This window comes from Hypanus sabinus, chromosome 1 (assembly GCF_030144855.1).
Source record: "Hypanus sabinus isolate sHypSab1 chromosome 1, sHypSab1.hap1, whole genome shotgun sequence".
In the NCBI taxonomy this organism is placed as follows: domain Eukaryota; kingdom Metazoa; phylum Chordata; class Chondrichthyes; order Myliobatiformes; family Dasyatidae; genus Hypanus; species Hypanus sabinus.
In genome coordinates, this window is record NC_082706.1 from 9597961 (window position 1) to 9621135 (window position 23175).

At 43.3% G+C, this 23175-nt stretch overlaps 1 long non-coding RNA gene across 1 annotated transcript; it reads right to left on the reverse strand.

Moving 5' to 3' along the window:
- Nucleotides 1-898: 898 nt before the first annotated feature.
- Nucleotides 899-10984, reverse strand: LOC132391258 (uncharacterized). Its single transcript, XR_009511145.1, has 2 exons — nt 10206-10984; nt 899-1450 (listed from the first exon to the last, which is right to left on the reverse strand). It is a non-coding gene; the product is annotated as an uncharacterized LOC132391258 (long non-coding RNA).
- Between the last annotated feature and the right edge of the window lie 12191 nt (nt 10985-23175).

The window sequence follows — 23175 nt, forward strand, 5'->3', positions numbered from 1 at the left end:
ATCTCCTTCTACCTTAGGCCACGAACCTATCAATCACCCATCTGTGGATACTTTCTGGAGGTCCAAGGTCCATATGTTCCACGACCGCTGGATTAAGTGTGTCAATGCAGGAGGGGACTATGTCGAAAAATAAATGTGCTACGTTTTCTAAAATTGACTCCTTCTGCCTTAGGCCATGAACTTATCAATCACCCCTTGTAAGTACCTCCTGTATATTCATGGTCTCCTGCTGCTGTAACTCATCCACTTCAAGGTTCAATGTGTTGTGCGTTCTGCATGCCACTGTTGTTACGCATGTTTATTTGAGTTACTGTCACTGACCTGCCTGCCTGAACAGTCTGGCCATTCTGCCCTGGCATCTCTGATAACAAAGCCTTCTTAACTCACAGAACCGCTGCTCTCTAGGTGCTTTTTTGTCTTTTTGCACCATTCTCTGTAAACTCTAAACTGTTGGGCGTGTAAACCCCAGATCAGCGGTTTCTGAGATACTCAAACCACTCCATCTGGCACCAACAAACATTCCATGGTCAAAATCACTTAGATCCCTTTTCTCCCCTATTCTGATGTTTGGTCTGAACAACATCTAAACTTCTTGCTCATGACTGCATAGTTTTATGCACTGAGTTGCTACCACATGAATGACTGATTAGACATTTGCATTACAAGTAGTGTATAGGTGTAGCTAATAAAGTGGCCACTAAGTGTAAGTTTCAACTCATAAAGATGTGGACAGCAGGATATTGAAAAAAGAGTTTTAACACTTACCCAAAAGGCTGGAATATGTCTAGGGGAAACGGAGATCCAGCCACTCACCAACCCACCTCCCGTATGCGCAGGTGCTGTGAGAATCGAGTTTATGCCTTGCGCCCGCCAACAGTATCAAACCCACAACAAATACCGTTATGAAATACACTTTAAAGAGTTTACTAAAATTAAAAGAGTATTAGGCAATACAATATATATATTTAAGGAAAAAAACAAAAGGTGCCAACTTATCAAAGTTCAGTCTGTTTAGTTCACTCGGAGCTCAACCATCGAACCATTCGACCCCTCGTCGCTTGCCTCCGACTTCCACGTCTTCCACCCCAGACTCCCCGGTGATCTTCTGAGCGCACGTCCACCTCCCTCGGCGTCTTTCTCCCGACTCCCCTCATACCAAAAACCCGTGAAAACCCCTCCCCTAAGTTCCCAGCCTCACAAGACACAATAACATTCCCCATTGATTAACAAATGAATACAGTTACCATATCAGCCATTTTAAAGCAGAACAACGGCGAGAGAAACACTTATCAGACAAAGAAGCATTCCTACTCATTACAAACCAAAGAAGCCATTTTGAGTAACATACTCAGGACATTGTACAGAGTCTTGGCCCAAAATATCAACCGTTTGTTTGTCTCCCTAGATGCTGTCTGTCTTGCTGAGTTCCTCCAGCATTTTGTGTGGTTTGCTGTGGAAAACAAGTTTGGTTAAGACATTAAGTCTGCAAATGTATTTAACTATTCACATCAGTATGCAGTCTAGCGTAATGCAATTCCCTCTCATGAATTAAAAATGTCTCAAAAAATAAGAAAGAGGACAAAATATTTGGAGACGCTATTTACAGGGATTAAAAATTCAGCATTTTTGGATGCCTTTTTTGTGTATAGACATTCACTCTGCAGACCCTGAGGGTGAACTTCTACCACAGATGTCTCTCCTGCACAGACTGCAGATCCTGCAGCTATTCAATGTGGTCAGTAATTCTTGGAATGCTTCCCAGGATCATTGCTTGGCAGACTTCTCACATTTTGGATTTGGGCATATGTGGCACCATTTCCAAATTTGCACTCGACATAGAGCATGGAGCTGCAGTGAACTATGACAGTGACAGATTTCAAGAAGATATAGACTGGATAAGAATGAGAATCATTGATAAGTCTCTATATAGTTCTATTAGTCAGAATTACAACTGACTGATAGGGTCATACAGCATAGAAACAGACCCTTTGGCCCATCTAGTCCACACTGAGCTGTATTCTGCCTAGTCCCATTCACCCACACCTGGACCATAGCCCTTCATACCCCTCCCATCCATGTACTTATCCACTTTGCAGTCGACACCCCATCCACTACTTCTGCTAGCAACTCATTCCACACTTGCACCACCTCCTAAGTAAAGAAGTTCCCCTTCAGGTTTCCCTTACATATTTAACCTTTCACCCTTAACTTATGACCTCTAATTCCAGTTGCATCCAATAGAAAAAGCCTGGTTGCATCAACCTTATCCAATTAACATTTAACTTGTATGTATTTTTCTTATTGTAATTTATAGTGTATTTTTTGTATTGTACTGTACTGCTGCCTTAAAACCACAAATTTCATGACATATGTCAGTGACAATAAACCTGATTCTGATTTAGATTCTGTACTCTTCATAATTTTGTGTACATCTCATTCTCCTACATTTCAGGGAATAAATTCCTAATCTATTCAACCTTTCCCTAGTTGTGATGCTTACGGAGTATTAGAGATGCAAGAGGACACTTAAGAAAGAAATCGGGAGGGCTAAAAGAACACATGAAGTTGCTCTGGCAGACAAGGTGATGGAGAATCCTAAGGGATTCTACAGATATATTAAGAGCAAAGGATTGCAAGGGACAAAATTAGTCCTTTGGAAGATCAGAATGGTAATCCATGTGTGGATCCAAAACAAATTGGGCAGATCTTAAGTAAATTTTTACATCTGTATTTATGGACCCTATATAATTACAGAGGAGGAGGTATTTGCTGTGCTGAGGCAAATCAGGGTGGATAAATTCCCAGGGGCTGACAAGGTGTACCTATGGGAGGCAAGTGGAGAAATTGCTGGGGTCCTAACAGAGATAATTAGCTCATCCTTAGCAAGAGGTACCAGAGGATTGGGGGATAGTCAATGTTGTTCCACTGTTTAAAAAAAGGCTCTAAACATAAATCAGGAAATTATAGGCCAGTGAGAGTGACCAGTTGTGGGAAAGTTATTGGAAGGTACTCTAAGGGATTGGATATAAAAGTATATGATAGACAAAGACTGATTAAGGATTATCAGTATGGCTTCTGTGTAGTAGGTCCTGTCTAACCAATCTTATAGTTTTTTTGAGGAACTTAACAAGTAAGTGAATGAAGGCAACGCAGTGGATGTTGTCTACGTGGACTTCAGTAAGGCATTTGACAAGGTTCCGCATGGGGAGGCTGGTCAAGAAGGTTCAGTGACTTGGCATTCAAGATGAGGTAGTAAATTGGATTAGACATTGGCTTTGTGGGAAAATTCAGAAAGTGGTTGTAGATGATTGCCTCTCTGACTGGAGGCCTATGACTAGTAGTATGATGCAGAGATCGGTGCTGGGTTTATTGTTGTTTGTCACCTATATCAATGATCTGGATGATAATGTGGTTAACTGGATCAGCAAATTGGTGGATGATATCAAGATTGGGGGTGTCATTGAGGACAGTGAGGAAAGCTATCACACCTTGCAGAGGGAAAAATGGCTGAAAAATGGCAGAAATAATTTAATGCAGACAAGTGCAAGGTTTTCCATTTTGGTAGGATGAACCAGGGTAGGTCTTACAAAGTGAACTGTAGGGCACTGAGGAGTGTGGTAAAACAAAGGGATCTGGGATTACAGGTCCATAATTAATTGAAAGTGGCATTGCATGTTGTTAGGACATAAAGTAAGCTTTTGGCACATTGGCCTTCATGAGTCAATGCATTGAGTACAGGAGATGGGATGTTATGTTGAAGTTGTATAAGATGTTGGTGAGGCCGAATTTGGATTGTGTTGTGTGCAGTTTTCGTCACCTACCTGCAGGAAAGACGTAACCAAGGTTGAAAATGTACAGGTAAAATTTACCAGGATGTTGCAGGGTCTGGATGACCTGAGTTATAAGTAAAGATTGAATAGTAAGACTGTATTCCTTAGAACATAGAGATTGAAAGGCAATTTGATAGAGTATACAAAATTATGAGGTGCATAGATAGGGTAAATGCAAGGAGGCTTTTTCAGCTGAGATTGGATGGGACAACAATCAGAGGTCATGGGTTAAGGGTAAAAGGTGAGAAGTTTAAAGCGAACATGAGGGGAAACCAGGCATATAGAGGAGGGTAGTGCAGTGGATGTGATCTACATGGATTTTAGTAGGTTTGGTGGCAGGGTGGAGATATGTCTCTACCAAAGGAGTTGTAAGGCACTAATTCCCTCTGCTAGCCCACAGGACACCATTGGACAAAGTGTAGTACCTGCATAGTGCACCCCCCCCCCCCCCCCCCGCAACCTGATCAGGGTTATGTGAAGCCAAGGGAGCAGGTGGTGGATGGTCGTACGAGCAGCTGGCGCAGATCACAAGTTCTGGTTATGTGACCACTGACGCCAGGCAGACAATCTCTGAAGAGTATTGATAATGGCTGGGATCACCCATCTTATAAAGACACTGCCCTGAAGAAGGCAATGGCAAACCACTTCCGTAGAAAAATTTGCAAAGAACAATCAGAGTCACCATGATTACCCATAAGACACGACACATAATGATGATGATGATAAGTTGCATAAAACAAATATTCCTGTGAAGTATAAAAACACAACATGACAAATGGTTCATCTATGTCGAGAAGTTAGAGAAAACAAGAAGAAAGAGGCTGTTAAACACACTCTGTGGCCACTTTATGAGGTACTTACCTTTATGGTCTGCTCCTGTAGCCCATCCACTTCAAGGTTTGATGTGTTATGTTTAGAGATGCTCTTCTGCACACCATTGTTGTAACGTGTGGTTATTTGTGTTATTGTCGCCCTTCTGTCAACTCGAACCAGTCTGGCCATTCTCCTTTGATCTCTCTCATTAACAAAGCTTTTTTGCCCAAAGGACTGCCGCTCACTGATATCTTTTTGTGTTTTGCACTATTCTCTGTTGTATGTGAAAATCCCAAGAGAACAGCAGTTTCTGAGATTCTCAAAGCAACCTGTCTTGCACCAACAATCACTTCACAGTCAAAGTCACGTAGATCATAGTTCTTCCCTAGTCTGATGTTTGGTCTGAACAACAACTGAACCTCTTGACCATGTCTGCATGCTTTTATGGATTGAGTTGCTGCCATGTGATTGGCTGATTAGATATTTGCATTCACAAACAGGTGTACCTAATAAAGTGGCCTCTAAGTGTATATTAATAACATAGTAGGAATGTAGGTGGCCCATGTGTTGTTCGTAGTAAGGAGGATCATAAGTAGGCTACAGGATAGTTTTGAACATTTGGTAAGAGAGACAAAGTCATGGTAGATGGAATTTAATCCTGATAAGTGTGAGATGATGCTTGTTGAGAGGACTAATTAATAGTTGAGATTCTCGCACAAACTTACCCAAGAAGTGTCTCAGACAATGTACGTACATAACCAGAGCACATTGCACTGGGTTTACCCAATGAGGTCACACACCTTGCCACAGTCTTCCTTTCTCTATATATATCCCCTCCCTTACCCCCCTTCCCCTACCCCTACTGCTCTCAGATTGTGGTGGACATATATTGGATCTTTGGCCTTTGTTTGTGACTTTCTTCAATATTAGCACATCACTCAGGCAGGAATGAAAGTGAGTGTGAACAAAATTGCACCGTCTAAACAGAAATCTGTTTGGCCAAACAAATTGTGTTGCCTTTGTGGCAGGGGCTCACATACACCAGACCAATGCAGGTTCAAATGCAAAATTGCAGAAAATACAACAAAGTAAGACACATACAAAGAGCATGTTGGGCAGTCAAAAATAAATGGACTGCACAGGGAAGAGAAGAAGATAAAAAGTCAAGTGGCAGTTTCAAAAAGAGAATTAATCTGCATGTTATTGATGAAAAATCTCATAATGTAGAGAGTGACAGAGGACTGAGTAACTTTGAGATTTACAAGTGAAAAAGAACACCAGAAGTGAACAGTAAATTAATTAATATGGAATCTGACACTGGCTCAGCTGTTTCAGTCATTCCATAAAATAAATTTGAATGGCATTTCAAAAATACTGAATTGAAACTTGCAGATATCCAACTTAGAACTTGTACTGGAGAAAAGATAACTCCTGTAGGAATGACATTTGTAACAGTGAAATACAACAAACAATAAGCCACATTGGGATTTTTTTGGGGTAAAAACAGGAGGGACCGTGTTGTGGGAACATTAGTGACTGAGGCAACTACACTTGATTGGAGATCCATCCACCATTTGCATGCCGCATTCCCTGCAATGGAGTCAACTGAAAGCTAATTAAGAAAGGGACTGAATGAGGCTAAGGCCACAGCAGTGTTCAAGGATGGCAATGGAAAACACAAACGTTTCAAGGGTAAAATAATGTTAAATGAAAATGCCATATACAAGTTTTACAAAGCCTGTCCTGTTCCATATACCATCTCTGATAAATTAGCCAGTGAGCTAGATTGCATGGAGGCTGAAGGAATTCTTTCCAAGGTTGAGTGGAGCCCATGGGCAACACCAGTGGTCCCAGTGGTCCAGAAGAATGGGTCTGTCAAAATCTGTGGTGATTTAAAGGACACTATCAACCCAGTACTGAAAGCAGATCAATAGAGAATATCTTTGTAAACATTTCTGGAGGAAAATATTTCAACAAAGTGGACTTAACTGAAGCCTACCTACAGATGGAGATAGAAGAAAAGTCCAAAGTGTTTCTCACCATAAACACTCACGACAGCTTTATCACTATAATAGTTTTTTTTTGGAGTAGCATAAGCATTTGCAAATGGTGGAAAGCTATGTGCCTGTTGCTGCAAGGCTGCTCAGGCACTCAGTATTATCTGGATGACATCATTGTTACCAGCAAGGATGACAAGGAACATCTCCAAAATCTTAAGACAGTGTTAAAAAGACGATAAGTTTATTGGCTCAGAGCACTACACAGCTCATGTGAATTCTTTAAAACAAGCATCACTAACTGTGGTCACACTATTGACTCACAAGAATTACACAAGTGTGCTCAGAATATTCAAGCAGTGGTGGATGCCCCAAGGCCAAAGGGCATGCTACAGTTCAGATTCAGACTAAGTTTATTGTCATTTAGAAACCACAAATGCAATGCAGTTAAAAAATGAGACAACGTTCCTCCAGAATGATATCACAAAAGCATGACAAAACAGACTACACCAGAAAATCCACATAACGTTTAGCAATCCCCAATCCAGTGTCCGGAGAGGCTGCTGCGTATTAATATTGCGCTACCATCTAGCGCGTTCCCCGGAAAGGAGCTCCCCAGACAAAACAAGACCAAAAACTAAAGCTACAAAACCTGCACAAAACCACATAGTTACAAAATATAGTTACAACAGTGCAAACAATTGCATAATTGATAAAAAAAAAACAGACCATGGACACGGTAAAAATAGTCCAAAGATGTTAAAGGACTATAAGTTCAAAAGAAATCACCACACAGTTTCCACAAGTCCCCAGGATCCTGACAGACTTGCCATTCCATGCCGGCGGCAAAAGGGAATACCCCCACTATGGACTTCCACGGCGCCGCCCGACTCAGCTTCGCAGACGCAGCACACACCGAAAACGACCTGTCCGCAGCGGACTCCGAGTCCGTTGAATCTCCGAGCCTCTGACCATCCCCTCCGGTACAGTTTTTCCAAGCACCATCCTCTGCCGAGCGTGTTAAGACGGCCCCGCCAATGGCCATCGGCAACGCGACCCCGAGGACTGGGGGCCTGTACTTCCCAGCAGAGTCCCGGACCTCACAACAGCAGCAGCAACGAAGAAGGTCTTCCTGGAGATTTCCCGATGTTCCTCCGTGCTCCCACGTCGGTTTACAATCGATTATGATTGCGCACGGCACCCCACTTCACAAATAACAGATAATCAGTTCCGGAGTGGCTGCTGCAAGTTGCGTCGCGCTGCCCTGTTGGAAAATTGTTGTGATTCTTTTTAGGATGTGTCAATTACTATGATGGGTTCCTGCCAAACCTGGCTACTGTGCTCCACCCCTGTGCTACTGCACTCATTACCACAGATCGGGAAGAATTGGTAATGGACAAAACAGTGTGAGGTGGCTTTCCAAAAGTTAAAGGAAATGGTGACATCAGACACTGTACTCACACATTATGATCTACCTTGTCCAGTGAAGCTTGCCAGTAACCCCTCGCTTTATGGTATAGGTACAGTCCCTACCATTGCCAAGAAAAATTATGAACAGATTAACAGAGAAGCCTTGAGTTTGGTTGATGTAAAACATATGGGAGAGAGTTTACCCTCATTACTGACCATCAAGCGCTGGTGCTCATTTTTAATCCGCTGAAGGGTATTCCACTAACAGCAGCAGCACAAATACAGAGATGGGCTCTGTTTCTTGGAGGACACAACTACAAGGTCGAACTCAAGAGGATAACTAATCATGAAAATGCTGATGGATTGTCCTGTTTACTCTTGGAAACGGAAATAGGTGAAAATTTTTAAAAAGATGTTCCTTTTGACGTATTCTTCCTAATACAAACTGGAAGTCTTCCTATCATGGCAGGAATGATCCGATGAAAGGATCCCCCACTGTCTCCGGCTTCCCAAAGTGGCTGGGATGTACAGCAGGAATTCCAGTTCCCCCATCTTTACCATGCCAGGATGAACTTGCCCTTGATGGATGTTACCTTATGTGAGGACTGAGAGTTGTTGTACCATCCAAACTTATAGCTGAAGTATTGGAAGAGCTACATGTCGGTCATCTGAGCATGGTTAAAATGAAAGCATTGGCTCAAAGCTTTGACTGGTGGCCTGGGATAGATCGGCAGATCAAGCAGCTTGCCATATACCGCTTGGGGTTCCAACACATCCAGAGGTGCCAAGAACAGTGCCTCTTCATCCCTGGGAACAGCTTAACTGTCTTGGCAAAGGATTCATGTGGATTTTGCCAGACCATTCACGGGCACAAATATCTTGGTAGTAGTGGATGCAGCTACAAATTGGCCAGAAGTGTTCCCGATAGCCTTCACTACTTCATTGAAAACAGGTGATCTAATTTTCTACATCAACAAATTGGTTGACTTCGTAAGGTAATATAGTATATTGCAACTGAGTAAAGTTAATATAGTAATTACAAAGGGGATGAATACTTTTTAGTCTCACAATTTTGGTTTTAATTTTTATTAAATTATTGACAGGTTTTGGAATTTTTCTGTTGATTTGGCATGATGCACAATACTTTGTACATCAGCTCAAAATCCTACTTCAATATATTTTAAATTTAGAAAACGAGATAGTAAAGCGTGAAAATAGTTGTGGTGGCTGAATATTTTTTCAAGGCACTATAAAAGTATGTGAATGACGTACGTCATTATGCCACCAGGTCATATGTGTGAACCTCACTAATGTAAAACTAAGTAGAGCTATTTCCCAGATCCTGTGTTTTTCTTTTGGAGTTACAAAACATATCATTGGGGAAGCTATTGTTCCACAACTTTTTCTGATCTGGTGCATTGGAGAACCCAAAACAGGCCATGATGCAACCAGTCAGAACACTCTCCATGATATATCTGAAGTAAATAACTAGAGTTGTTGGTTATATACAACATCTCAAACTACTCATTGAGCGTGGCTTCTTCATGGTGGCATCAATAAGTTAAGCTCAGAATAGATCCCCTACAAAGGGATCTCTCGTCTCTTTGTGTTTCTACAAAGGGGTTTCCTGATAAGTGGTCTCGGCCCAAAACATCGACAGCTTATTCCTCTCTGTAGATGCTGCCTGACCTGCTGAGTTCCTCCAGCATTTTGCTTGTGTTGCTCTGGATTTCCAGCATTCACAGAATCTCTTGTATTTCTCATTTTTTCCAGTTATTATTTCTGCTCTGACTGCCCGTGAGAGATAAATGAGCAACATATCCAAAACTTGTGATGTGTCTGTCATGCATAAAGGTATGAGATGAGTAACTGGAGGAGAAAATGATGACTGAGCAGGAAAATGGGACTGAGCAGGACAATACACAATGGGCCAGGAGCCTGCCCATTCCGTGCAGCTGATCCTGGAAGAGAATCAGATTCAGAATCAGGTCTGATATCATTGGCATTTGTCGTGAAATTTGTTGTCTTTGGGGCAGCAGTACAATGCAATACATAATAACAGAGGAAAAATTGTGAATTATAGTAAGTATGTATATATATTAAATAGTTGAATTAAATAAGTAATTAAATAAGTCAACAGCTTTCTGCAGCTTACTTTGATCCTGTGGATTAGCACTCCTCCCTTCCATACCAGGCGGTGATGTAGGCAATTGGAATGCTCTCCATGGTATATCTGTAGAAATCTGCGAGATTTATTGTCTCAAGTCCAGAGTTTGAGGCCTGGTGCTTGGGGTCCTCAGTAGTCAAAATTGGCGAGTCCTGGGGTGGGTACAGAAGATCGAAGCCTGAAGGTCAATTGAAGTTTGGAAGATGAGCCCTGGCGGCCAAAGCCTTGGATATGTAAATCCATTAGCAAAGTTAAAGGTCCAGTGTCTGGGAGTCTATTGGTGGCTGGAGGTCCAGAGATGGGCTGTCCTGGAGTTAGAGGATTGTCTGTGTGTATGCACGGCTACGTGGGTGAGAGGGAGGTGAGAGATTTGCTTTGCTGTTGTTCTGTGTGATGAAAACTACAATTATTACTAAGCAATGCAGTGGTTTAATTATTGAAATACATATGTTTCTTAAGTTTTATATGCATAGAAAGGTAAAATATATACTATATACTAAGAAAAACATTTGACTAACTGACGCTAAATAAGACCAGATGTACCTGTTCCGACTTCAATTCTGACTTAAAGATGGACTCGGGAATGGAACTCATTCATAACCCAGGGACTGCCTGTACTTTAAAATAATCTCTAGATTACTTATAATACCTAATACAATGTGAATCCTATGTAAATAGTTGCTACACTGTATTGTTTAGGGAGTAACGACAAGAAATAATAGTCTGTACATGCTCAAACTATGAGTGCTGGAGAGAGAACTTCTGGGTTTTCCTGATCCGCTGTTGGTTGAAATCGCACATGTGGAATCCGCAGATAAGGAGGGCCAACTGTACTTCTTTCAAATTTCTCGAACTTCTATGTTCCTAGGTCTCTAATGCAAGATTCTGAAGTAACACTGCTTCAGTTTTCAGGGAAGGGATCTCTCAAAGACCTCAGCAAACAAGCTTTTGACAAAGTATCTGCCAACTAACATTTGTTAGGCTTACCACTCCAATTATTAACAGCACTTGGAGGATAGAGGGACCGTAAGGTGACATACACATACTGTAATAAATTTATTTTAAACATCAGAAGTATTGACTGAAGGAAAATTAACAAACTGGGCTGCTATCCTAAAGGGAGAATGTTGATACAGTTGTCGAAGGTGGTATTAGTAGAAAGACAGTCAAAGCAAGTTTTGGATTCTCTCTCATCCTCACATTGACGTTGGGGTGCAAGTCCAAGGCTCCCTGAAAGTGGCTACCCAGCTAGCCCACATCCAGAATATTACATTCAATCCTGGTTGCCCCAGTCTAGGAAGGATGTGACGTTTTTGGAGAAGCTGCAGAAGAGATTCACCAGGATGCTAGGTTAGAGGGCACATGCTATAAGGAGAGGCTGGACAAACTTGGGATTTTTCTCCGCGGCAGTGGAAGCTGAGGGGAGACCTAACAGAAATGTGCAAGATTGTGATTGCGAGGGGCAAAGATAGAGAAGGCACCCGGTATCTTTTCCCCAGGCACTGAAAAATCAAATACTAAAGGGATGCATTTAAGGAGAGAGAGAGGGCAAGTTCAAGGTAATGTATGGGACAGGCTTTTTTTTTAATTATAAAGGCAAAGTGTGGGTGCCTGGAATGCAGCAGTAGGGGTGGTAGTGGAGGCAAGTATGATAGGTGTTTAAGAGGCTCTTAGATAGGCATATGAATGATATCATGTGCAGGCATGGGCAATCAATGAAAATTGTTCTCAGCTTCTTCCTGGGCATAATTTGCTAGTGCCACACTGAAGTAGCAGCCTAGATTACTTGCTCAAATCTTGGGAGCAAACCTTTAACTCAAAACATCTGTGCCTCAATCAGAACTGCTAGTCCCTCTCACACTCTGCACCTCTCCCCCAGATGGTCTGAAGTGAAATAAACCCTTCCATTATGATGACCAAGTGGTGGAAGCCTGAATAATCTCATTCATTTCCTCAAGAGTTGAATTCAATCCCAATTCATTTGATTAAACTTCATCTTACCTGCTGAGGTATCCGGCTTGCAGGATACAGACGAGACGGAAGCAGGTGGGCCAGGCTTGGTTGCTGCTCAGGGATGGTGTTGGAGCGCACTTCCTGCTGGGGAAACTGTGACAGAGACTTGCACAGTCCCAGAGTGGAGCACATCACCTCTGGTTTCTGCCAGAGACCAAGACACAAAGTAAGCACGGAGCAAACTGCGGCAGAAACTTCTCACAATCTCTTGCTGACCTGCAAAAATACAAGCTGCTGAAAGAAAGCAGGTCAGCAGTATCCGAGGAGGGAGGGGAGGTGGACAGTCAACATTTCAGTTTGAGATCCTTCCCCATGGCCAAATGGTCAGTTTGGGTTCAGTAAGTTTTGAAAACAGTGAACACATGCAGTTAAGTTGACACAACTTTTCTTCCTAACTAGTCTTTCCTCTTGGTCCGTCTCACAAGCTTGCATGGATTTCAGGTGGCCTGAACTGTGTACAAGTGTAATGCCATCCTTTCATAAAGACCCAAGAACTAGGATCAGGAGTAGACCATCTGGCCCATTGAGCCTGCTCTGTCATTAAATAAAATAAGATCACAGCTGACCTGGCTGTGTACTCAGCTCCACTTACTTGCCCTTTCCCCATAATCTTTAGTTCCCCTGTTATGCAAAAATCTGCATCTTAAAAATATATTTCATGAGGTGACCTGTGCAGCTTTTCCCTGGGCAAAGACTCTCAGATTCACTACTCTGTGGGAAAAGCAGTTTCTCCTCATCTCTGTCCTAAATTTATTCCTCCGAATCGCGAGCCTATGTCTTCTAGTTACTAGTTGAAAAAATTTCTTACCTCTGTCTTAATTATCACTTTCATAATTTTATATGTTTCTATAAAATCCCCTCTCATTCTTCTGAATTCTAGCAACTCATTCTCTCCTCATCCTAATACCCTCACCTCTAGGATGAACCTGGTGAACATCCTCTGCACTATCTCCAAAGCCAGTATATTTTTCCTCAAATCCGGAGACCAGAATTGAACGCAACACTCTTCAGCCTCAGGACTCACACTGCCAGGTTCAGGAACAGTTACTACCCCTCAACCATCAGGCTCTTGAACCGAAGGGGATAACATCAATCAACTTCATTTGCTCCATCATTGAAATATTCCCACATCCAATAGACTCACTTTCAAGGTCTGGATATTTCATATGTTCTGGATATTTATTGCTTAATTACTTATTATTATTTTTTCTTTTTTATTTGCACAGTCTTGTCTTTTGCGCACTGGTTGAACGCCAAGTTGGTGTGGTGTTTCATTGATTCTGTTATGGTTATTATGCTATAGATTTATTGAGTATGCCAACAAAGAAATGAATCACAGGGCTGTACATGGTGACATAAACGTACTTCGATTAAAAATTTACTTTGAACTTTAAAAACTTTTCCTTCACAATTTTAGAGATTTTTAATGGTTGTTGTCAAGTCCCATCCAAATTCATTATACAGAATGAGGAACTGCACACGCTGGGAATTGGTACAACACACAAACACTGGAGGAACTCAGCAGGTCAGGCAGCATTTATGAAGTTTCGGGTTGAGTTGCAGTGTTTTGTGCTTTGTTCCAGACGCGTCTCTTACAGCCATTGTTCCTCTCAGCTTGGCTGCACTTCAGTGGACTTCTTGCTTGGGTGACACTGGTTCCAGCTCGGACAGCTGACCAGTTGAATAATGTGAAGAAACTGAAACACAACTTTAAAAAAAAAACAGGTGCCCACGATCATGATATTCGCAACACTAGAAAAGCTGAAAGTCTGCAGTGTTTTACTGAAGTAGTATGCTTTAAAGAGTAACATACACAAAATTCTGCAGGAACTCAGCTGGCCAGGCAGCATCCATGGGAAAGAGTACAGTCGCTGTTTCAGGCTGAGACCCTTCATCAGCTCGAAAGGGAGATTTAAACTTTTTCAGGCTTGGCATCCCTGGAAGAGACTTCGTAGTGTAGTAGTCCAATCACAAATAAGAGAAAATCTGCAGATGCTGGAATCCAATTCAGGCCGAAATGTCAACTGTTTACTCTTTTCCATGCATGCTGCCTGACCTGCTGAGTTCATAGAAACATAGAAAGCCTACAGCAGAATATAAGCCCTGTGCCAAACATATCCTTACCTTAGAATTTACCCAGGGTTACTTATAGCCCTTTATTTTTCTAAGCTCCATGTATCTATCCAGGAGTCTTTTAAACAACCCCATTGTATCCGCCTCCACCACTGTCACCAGCAGCCCATTCCACACACTCACCACTCTCTGCGTGAAAAAGCTTGCCCCGACATCTCTGTACCTACTTCCAAGCACCTTAAAACTATGCCCTCTTGTGCTCGCCATTTCAGCCTTGGGGAAAAAACCTCTGACTATCCACACAATCGATGCCTCTCATCATCTTATACACCTCTATCAGTTCACCTCTCATCCTCTGTTACTCCAAGGAGAAAAGGCCGAGTTCACTCAACCTATTCTCATAAGGCATGCCCCCAGACCAGGCAACATCCTTGTAAATCTCCTCTGCACCCTTTCTATGGCTCCCACATCCTTCCTATAATGAGGCGACCAGAACTGAGCATAGTACTCCAAGTGGGGTCTGACCAGGGGCCTATATTGCTGCAACATTACCGCTTGGTTCCTAAACTCAATCCCACGATTGATGAAGGCTAATGCACCATTTGCCTTCTTAACCACAGAGTCAACCTGCACAGCTGCTTTGAGCATCATATGGACTCAGACCCCAAGATCCCTCTGATCCTCCACACTGCCAAGAGTCTTACCATTAATACAATTAATACATTGAAATGAGGAAGAATAGTAATTACATTTTATTAATTGTGATCATTACAAAAGTCATTGGAAAAGGAAGCCAGATATGCTCCCAGCATGTTACAAAATGCATGCTTGGAAGTGGCAGCTCATTCCGTACAGTCTGGTATCGCGGGATCCACAGCATCGCGCTTAAGAAAGACCTGATCTGCATTAGGATCAGATCAACATAGATCAATTCCATATTGTGACTGCACCAGGACCACGTGATCTAAAGACACCCTGACCTTTCTTTCACAGCCACTTTTAAAAACACCGGAATAAAATGCATCAGCCCAGACCCATCAACTCAACCTAAAACGTCCATCGTTAATTCACAGATGCTGCCCGAATCGCTGAGTTCCTCCAGCATCTGCGTGTGTTACTCTGGATTTCCAGCATCGACAGAATCTCGTGTTTAGAATAAAACGCACGACTTTCGAAATTGTATATAAACTCCAGTCAGGGTGTTATACCCTACCAATCAATATATCTCGAACACTGCAAGGTAACAGTAAATCCCGCTTCTCTTTTCAAACCACCCTCCTCCAACAATGTCAGATGGTTCACAATGACTTGCATCGTTAATGCACCAAAAAGTACACAAAAATGTCCCTCTCCTTGAGGAAGTGCACCTCTCATCTTTGTGACACAAAGGATTCTGCAGATACCGTCAATCGAGAATAACAAATAATAGAACAGAATTCCGGAGGAGTTCGGCAGGTCGGGAATAAACAGTTTACGTTTCAAGCCGAGACCCTTCCATCAAGACGGCAGATGAAATACAGATAAAAAGGTTTCTGCCAGGAAGATCTCTCACCTCTCGTGGTTAGACTGAGAGCCACTCGGCTCACAGGTGAAATCAGAAAGCCATCAATGCAGGGCGCCTGGGACTTAAATAAATCAGTGGATTGCACTCTTCGCTGTATTGCATTCCATTAACATTTCACTTTGACATATAATTATATACCAACAAATTCAACTAAACCGGCATCGGGGCGCTTACCGGAGGGAAGGAATTTAGGGATTGGGTTCATATCGGGATAAATCTGGCGAGGATGAGATGAAGCTGAATTTGACCCACACTCGGCACAATTCGGTGAGAGGATGCGGAGTTCCTTTTAAAAGAAATAGCAGAAAGACGGCGATGTTAAGCGAGTTTTACAAAGCCAGGCCGGCCCTTAGGCCGCAGTCACTAATCGAAGCCAAGCCCGGCGCAGAAGGAGCCGGTGACCGCAGGGAATTGGGACGGGGTCGGGTGGGGCTGCCCTCCGAGCCCATCCCGCGTAAAGAACGCAAACAATATCCCAGTTGGTTGTAAACAGAGACCGACTCGGTTACACTGCTGCGGGCAAGCAGTATTAACAACCCGTGCCCTACCTGGCGAGAGACACAACACAACGAGGAGGAAGGTGAAGCCAGCCATCGCCACTTCAGTGTCGAGAGAGGAGGAACCGACACGAACAGCGACTTGCCCCGACAGCAGCCCCGCTCCCTCTCTCCTGCTTTAAACACCAAGGCTCGGCCAATGAGGAGAAGGGCGCGCCTCTTGCCGCGCCCAGCACCTTATGTCTCTCAGATTGTGCCCCCTTTCCATCTCTGCGCGATTTTCACATCTCCGTGCTGGAGTAGATTAAATGTTGAACTTGTTACTTGCATCAGACTCATGTTGCGCTGAAACAGGGCCTTCGCCGCGTCCCATGCCCGTTCTCCAAGATGCCTGTCTGAACCGGTCACAAACATAAACACACGAGATTCTGCAGATGCTGGAAATCTTCTGGCAAAACCCACAAAAGGCTGGAGGGACTCAGCAGGTGAAGCTGCATTTATAGAGGGAATAAACAGTCGACTTTTCTGAACCAGACCCTTCATGTGCGTGAAGACCTCCGAGCTCCTTTAAATCGTTCCCATCTGAACCTCTGCCCTCCCCTACTCTGAGGAAAAAAACTGTGTCCATCTACCATATCCATTGCTCCTCTGTAAAGTCATCCCTCAGCCAAACTCCTCTTCCAAGGAAAAAAACACCAGATTATCCACAACTCAAGCCGCCCAGCCCTGGTACTATCCTCGCCAACCTTCTCCGAACCCTTAATGGAATGACACAGCGAAGAGTGAATCCACTGATTTATTTGAGCCCCTGGTGCCCAACACTGATGGCTTTCTAACTTCACCTGTGAGCCCAGTGGCTCTCAGTCTAAGTTTTGGTCTCTTTGAGTTTCCTGAGAATAATTTGGAGGTGCTATTACCATTAGTAACTGAAGAAAAATAATAGAACTTGGGATCTCTATACCACAGAATCACAGAATAGTCATAGCATGGGAAGAAGTCAATCAGCCCGATCTTTGTGCTGGTTTTTTGTCAGGGTATAGTAAGTAGTCCCATTCCCCCCTTCTCGCTGGAGCCGTGCTATTCTTTGCATTTAAATACACACCCAGATCCTTTTCAAACTCCACAATCGAATCTGCCCAAATCCGCTTCCATTGCCAGGCCCACAGTACAATCAAAATCCTTACTTTTTGGTTCTTTGGTCAGTCACCTGTATTTTATGTGTTTTTGTCCTTGTTCAGATTCAGATTTATTTAGCACATGTACATCAAAACATACGGCGAAATGTATTGTTTGTGTGAACTGCCTACTCATTCTGGCACCAACATAGCATGCCCATCATGCTTGGCAGAACAAGCAACAAAGCAATCCTCCCTCCCTCCCACCCACACATACACATCAGTGGAAGCAGTTTCCATCAACAAACCTTCCTTTCATGATTTTAAATCCCACCATCATATTGCCTTGTCGAAAAGAGAACAGCCTCGCCTGATAATTGTAGCTCCTCATCTCTCCAATTGTCTTGATAAATCTCTTCTGTTGCCTTCCTAAAACCTTTTTATCTTTCCCAAAGTGGGAGACAACAATTTAATAGTTCATCATGACTCCATTTATAAAGCCTGGAGCAAGTTGAGAAATCATTCTCCTCAACCTGCCTTGACACTTTCAAACAAAATGCTGGTGGAACGCAGCAGGCCAGGCAGCATCTATAGGGAGAAGTGCTGTCGACGTTTTGGGCTGAGACCCTTCGTCAGGACTTGTGAGTTATGACGAAGGGTCTCGGCCTGAGATGTCGACAGCACTTCTCCCTACAGATGCTGCCTGGCCTGCTGCATTCCACCAGCACTTTTTGTGTGTGTTGCTTGAATTTCCAGCATCTGCAGATTTCCTCGTGTTTGACACTTTCAAAGATCTCTGAATATATACCTCCATTCCTCTCTTCTTGTACTTCTTTGCAAAGTAATCCCTCCAGGTTATAATCTTTCTTCTTATTATTTTGAAGCATTTCATACATCTCAGTATTAAACCTAACTGCAATTTACTCATTTCTATTAGTTGGAGTCTGACAAGATTTGGAATATCATCAAAGACTCTTTACAAATTTCTATAGGTGTATGGTGAAGGGCATTCTGACTGGTTGCATCAGAGGCTGGTAAGAAGGCTCTAACGCTAACAGCTTCTATCCTCCTGTTATCAAACTCTTGTACAATAACAAACAAGTGAAAATCTGCAGATGCTGGTGATCCAAAGTAACACACACATGGTGGAGGAACTCAGCAGGCCATGCAGCATCTGTGAAAAACAGTAAACAGTCGGCATTTCAGGCTGAGAACCCTTCTTCAGGACTGTTCAATAAGATGGATTCTTGACCTCACAACCTACTTTGTTATGATCTTGCACCTTACTGTTTACCTGCACTGTGTCGTACCCGCACTACATTCGCTCAGTGAGTATGCAGGTGAACTGTACTGCCTGCTGCTGTTTCTGCATGGATCTACATGAATTAAATCCCTGGCTGATCTGACCGTAACTTCATCGCCACGCCCCTATCTAACAAGTGGAATGTTTCAGTCCCTTGGTTATCAAGAATCTAACTATCTCTGCCTTAAAAATAGACTCTACATCCATTGCCCCTTAAGGAAGAGAGAAAAGGATTCTTCTGAGAAAAGAGTCTCCAGCTTTTTGTGTGTGTTGACTCATCTCCTCTCCACCTTAAATGGGTAACCCATGATTTTAAATAGACAATTCAGACTCTCCTTCAAGAGAAAATGCCTTCTCCATATCCACCTCAAGACTCCTCAGGATCGTATACATTTCAATAACATTACCTCTTGTTCTTCTGAACTGTGGCAAATACAAACTTACGCTGACCAAATTTCCATTTTAAGACAACTACTTCTAGCACTTTAGCATCTTTCTGTACATGAGACCAATGCTGTACATATTCCAGACATGTCTCACCAATGCTCTGTACAACTGAAGCCTAACATCCTTACTTTTGTGCTCTATTCCCCTAGTAATAAAGACTGCCTCTGTTGGGTTTCCTATTGCTTACTGTTGTAGAATAGCCTTTTGCAAATCATCCACTTTACCTTTATTTGTTCAAATTACATTCTCTCTTACATAATTTTAGTTTAATTTATATACATTCAGTGGGCACTTTATTAGGTACCTAATAAAGTAACTATTGAGTGTATGTTCAAGGTCTTCTGCTGCGGCAGTTCATCCACTTTAAATTTCGATGTGTTGAGTGTTCAGAGATGCTTTTTTACACACCACTGTTGTAACGCCTGGTTAATTGAGTGTGGTGAACTATGTGCCTGTCGGGACACGCCCCTGCTGACTGCTCCTGTGGCTCCTCCCACAGGCCCCTGTATAAAGGAGATCTGCGGCCTGACGCTCGGCCTCAGTCTCCAAGACCTTGTATGATAGACACTCACTCCTGGTTCCTTCTTCCAGTCAATAAAAGCCAATATCTCGCCTACGTCTCAGTGTGAGTTATTGATGGTGCATCATTGAGTTACTGTCGCCTTCCTGTCAGCTTGAAATAGTCTGCCCATTCTCTAAACACAAAGTACACTGCAGATGCTGGGGTCAAAGCAAAATGTCCAACAAGCTGGAGGAACTCAGCAGGTCGGACAGCATCTGTAGAAACGAGCAGTCAACGTTTCGGGCTGCCCAAAACGTTGACTGCTCGTTTCCACGGATACTGCCCGACCTGCTGAGTTCCTCCAGCTTGTTGTAAGCACTGGCCATACTCTGTTGTGAGTGAAAATCCTGGAGATCATAAGACATAGTAGCAGAATTAGGCCATTCAGCCCATCGAGTCTGCTCTGCCATTCAATCACAGCTGATCCCAGATTCCACTCAACCCCATACACCTGCCTTCTCACCATAGCCTTTGATGCCCTGGCCAATCAGGAAACTATCAACTTTTGCTTTAAATATACCCATGGACTTGGCCTCCTCAGCTATATGTGGCAGAGCATTTCACAGATTCACTACTCTCTGGCTAAAAAAAAAAAATCCTCCTTACCTCTGTTTTAAAAAGTTGCCCCTAGTTCTGGACACCCCCAACATAGGAAACATCCTCTCCACATCCACCCCATCTAGTCTTTTCGACATTCAACAGATTTCAGTGAGATCCGCATGCAGTCTTCTAAATTATAGAGAGTACAGGCCCAAAGCTGCCAAACGCTCCTCATATATTAACCCCTTCATTTCCAGAATCATCCTTGTGACCTGTCTCTGGAACCTCTCCAATGACAACACATCCTTTCTGCGTTATGGGCACCAAAACTGTTAACAATACTCCAGGTGCAGCCTGACTAGTGTCTTATAAAACCTCAGTATTTTCTCCTTGCTTTTCCTTGATCAGCCATATCTGAGATACTCAAACCAGCCTGTCAGGAGCCAACAATCACTCCACAGTCAAAGTCACATATATCACATTGGTTGTCCATTCTGAAATAAATAAAGTGGTCACTGAGTATATAATTCATGTCTTTGTTGTGAACGTTGTCTATCTGATACCTGTGATGCTGCTGGAAGTAAGTTTTTCACAGCACCTATGCTGTACGTATGATAAGAGATTTGACTTTGACACCTAGACCCCTCTGCATCTCAGAGCTCTGCAACCTCCTACCACTTAGATAATATTCGTTCTTTTGAATTACTCTTATCAAAATTTCCCACCTTCCTCCTTTATACTCCATTTTCCAGGTCTTTGACCAGTTAACTATAGTTAGGAGAGCAGAAAGGAGATTCTGTGTAAAAGGCACCGGATGGTATGTTGCCTCCCAAGTGTCAGGGTCAGGGATGTCTTGGACCGGGTCCACATCATTCTAAAGGGGGAGGGTGAGTACCAGAAAGGGTAGGGTAATGTAGCTGGTGGAAATGTATGTAAGTCATAACCACCAGCATTTGAGTAGGGGTTCACTTTGAGGCTAGTTTGACGCGATGATGTAGTTACATGAAGTTGGGTTACAGTGTAGTTTTTAGTTTTTGGAGCACAAAAAATGAGTTGTTGTGGCTTTTCATCTGCGAAAACCTACACTCGTGACCCTGATGCTCTAGGACAAATCCAGAGTTATTGAACATGCCGGCCCACTACTGGGGTTTTGGGAATGGAATACCATTGCTTGGTTTGTACAAGCCGAGGCCCAATTCGCACTGCGAGAAATATCCGCTGACAACACCAAATAATTCTGTGTGGTAGCATCCCTCAGCAACTCCATGGCTGTGAGAGTGGTGAGTCTACTAGAACACCTGCCTGGACACAATAAATACCAATCGCTAAAACTCACCTATGAGACCAAAAGATATAAGAGCAGATGTAGGCAATCCGGCCCATTGAGTCTGCTTCGCCATTCAATCATGGGCTGATTCAATTCTTCCAGTCATCCCCACTCCTTTTACAGACTTTTGGACTATCAGAGTCTGAGCATGCCAAATGGTTGCTCTCTTTGCCTGACCTTGGTGACGCTAAATCGTCAGAACTAATGGACCACATGTTGTCTCTCCTGGGAAATCACCATCCTTGTTTTGTTTTTAAACAACTCTTCATGCAGCAAATGCCTGATCAAGTCTGCATTGCCCTCACTAATTTTTTTTATTAAGTGCAATCATGAACAACAGCCAGATCAAGTCAACTAGTTCCCAAAGAGATCTCTGATAGGCCGATCAGAATAGCTGATAGTCTACATTCAGCCAGGCAGAGAGGCATAGTTCCTCCTCCTTTTCCTGCCTCAATAAACTCAGTCAGTAAGGCCTCCAAACAAACCCAGGTCTGTGTTTTTACCACACTTGCTTTGGTACAAACACTAGGAAGTGCCAACCACCCTGCAACTTTGACAGTGCCAGCACATTGGGACATGAGAGATTGGTGAAATCTGTGAGTTCCAGCTGCCAGGGATGTTCACTTTACATTATGGACACCCTTTCAGGGTGATGCTTCCTGTGTGACACAGGTGCTCAAGTGAGGATGCTGCTGGCATGGCTTATTGATAAGAAGACAACGAGCGATGAAACCTTGCTGGAGGCTGCCAACAGCAACAGGATCCAGACTTACGGGACCCCGAGATGACGCTCTGTTTCAGTGAGCAACCTAAGACATGGGACCTCGTTCTGGCTAAAGTGGCTAGACATCTGCTTGGTGCAGATTTCCTGGATGCCCAAGGACTGTGAGTCGATCTTAAGAAATGCCGGCTTGTGGATGTCAAGGACTTTGGGTCATTACCTTGATTTCCAGTATGTCTGCGACAATGACTCTGTCAAGCACATGCAGCACGGCATGTGAGTTTACTCAACTACTAGGTGAATTCCTACACCTCACCAAGCCCACATTCTCCACCACAGTCACAAAACAAAGTGTTGAGCACCAGATTTCCACAACTGGCCCAGCAATCCATGCCCGTCCTCCTAGAAAACCTGGCAACCATGAAGGGCGAGTTTGCCAACATGGAAAGACTTGACACTGTACGCCGATTGAAACAGCCCCTGGGCTTTGCCCCTACATTTGGTCCCTAAGCCCAGTCGTGGTTGCTGCCCATGTGGCAATTACCGACACCTTAATGAGGTTACCACTCCCCTCCTCCCGATCACTACCTGCTCCCATGCATCCAAGACTTTTCGGCACGTTTAGCTCGGAAATTGATTTTTTCCAAAGTCAATTTAGTTAGTGGTTACTACCAGGTACCTGTGTGCTTGGAGGACATTCCCAAGATGGCTGTGATAACCCTGTTTCGCTTCTTTCAGTTTCTGTGCATGCCGTTTGGACTGAACAATGTAGCACAGACTTTCCAACAGCTGATGG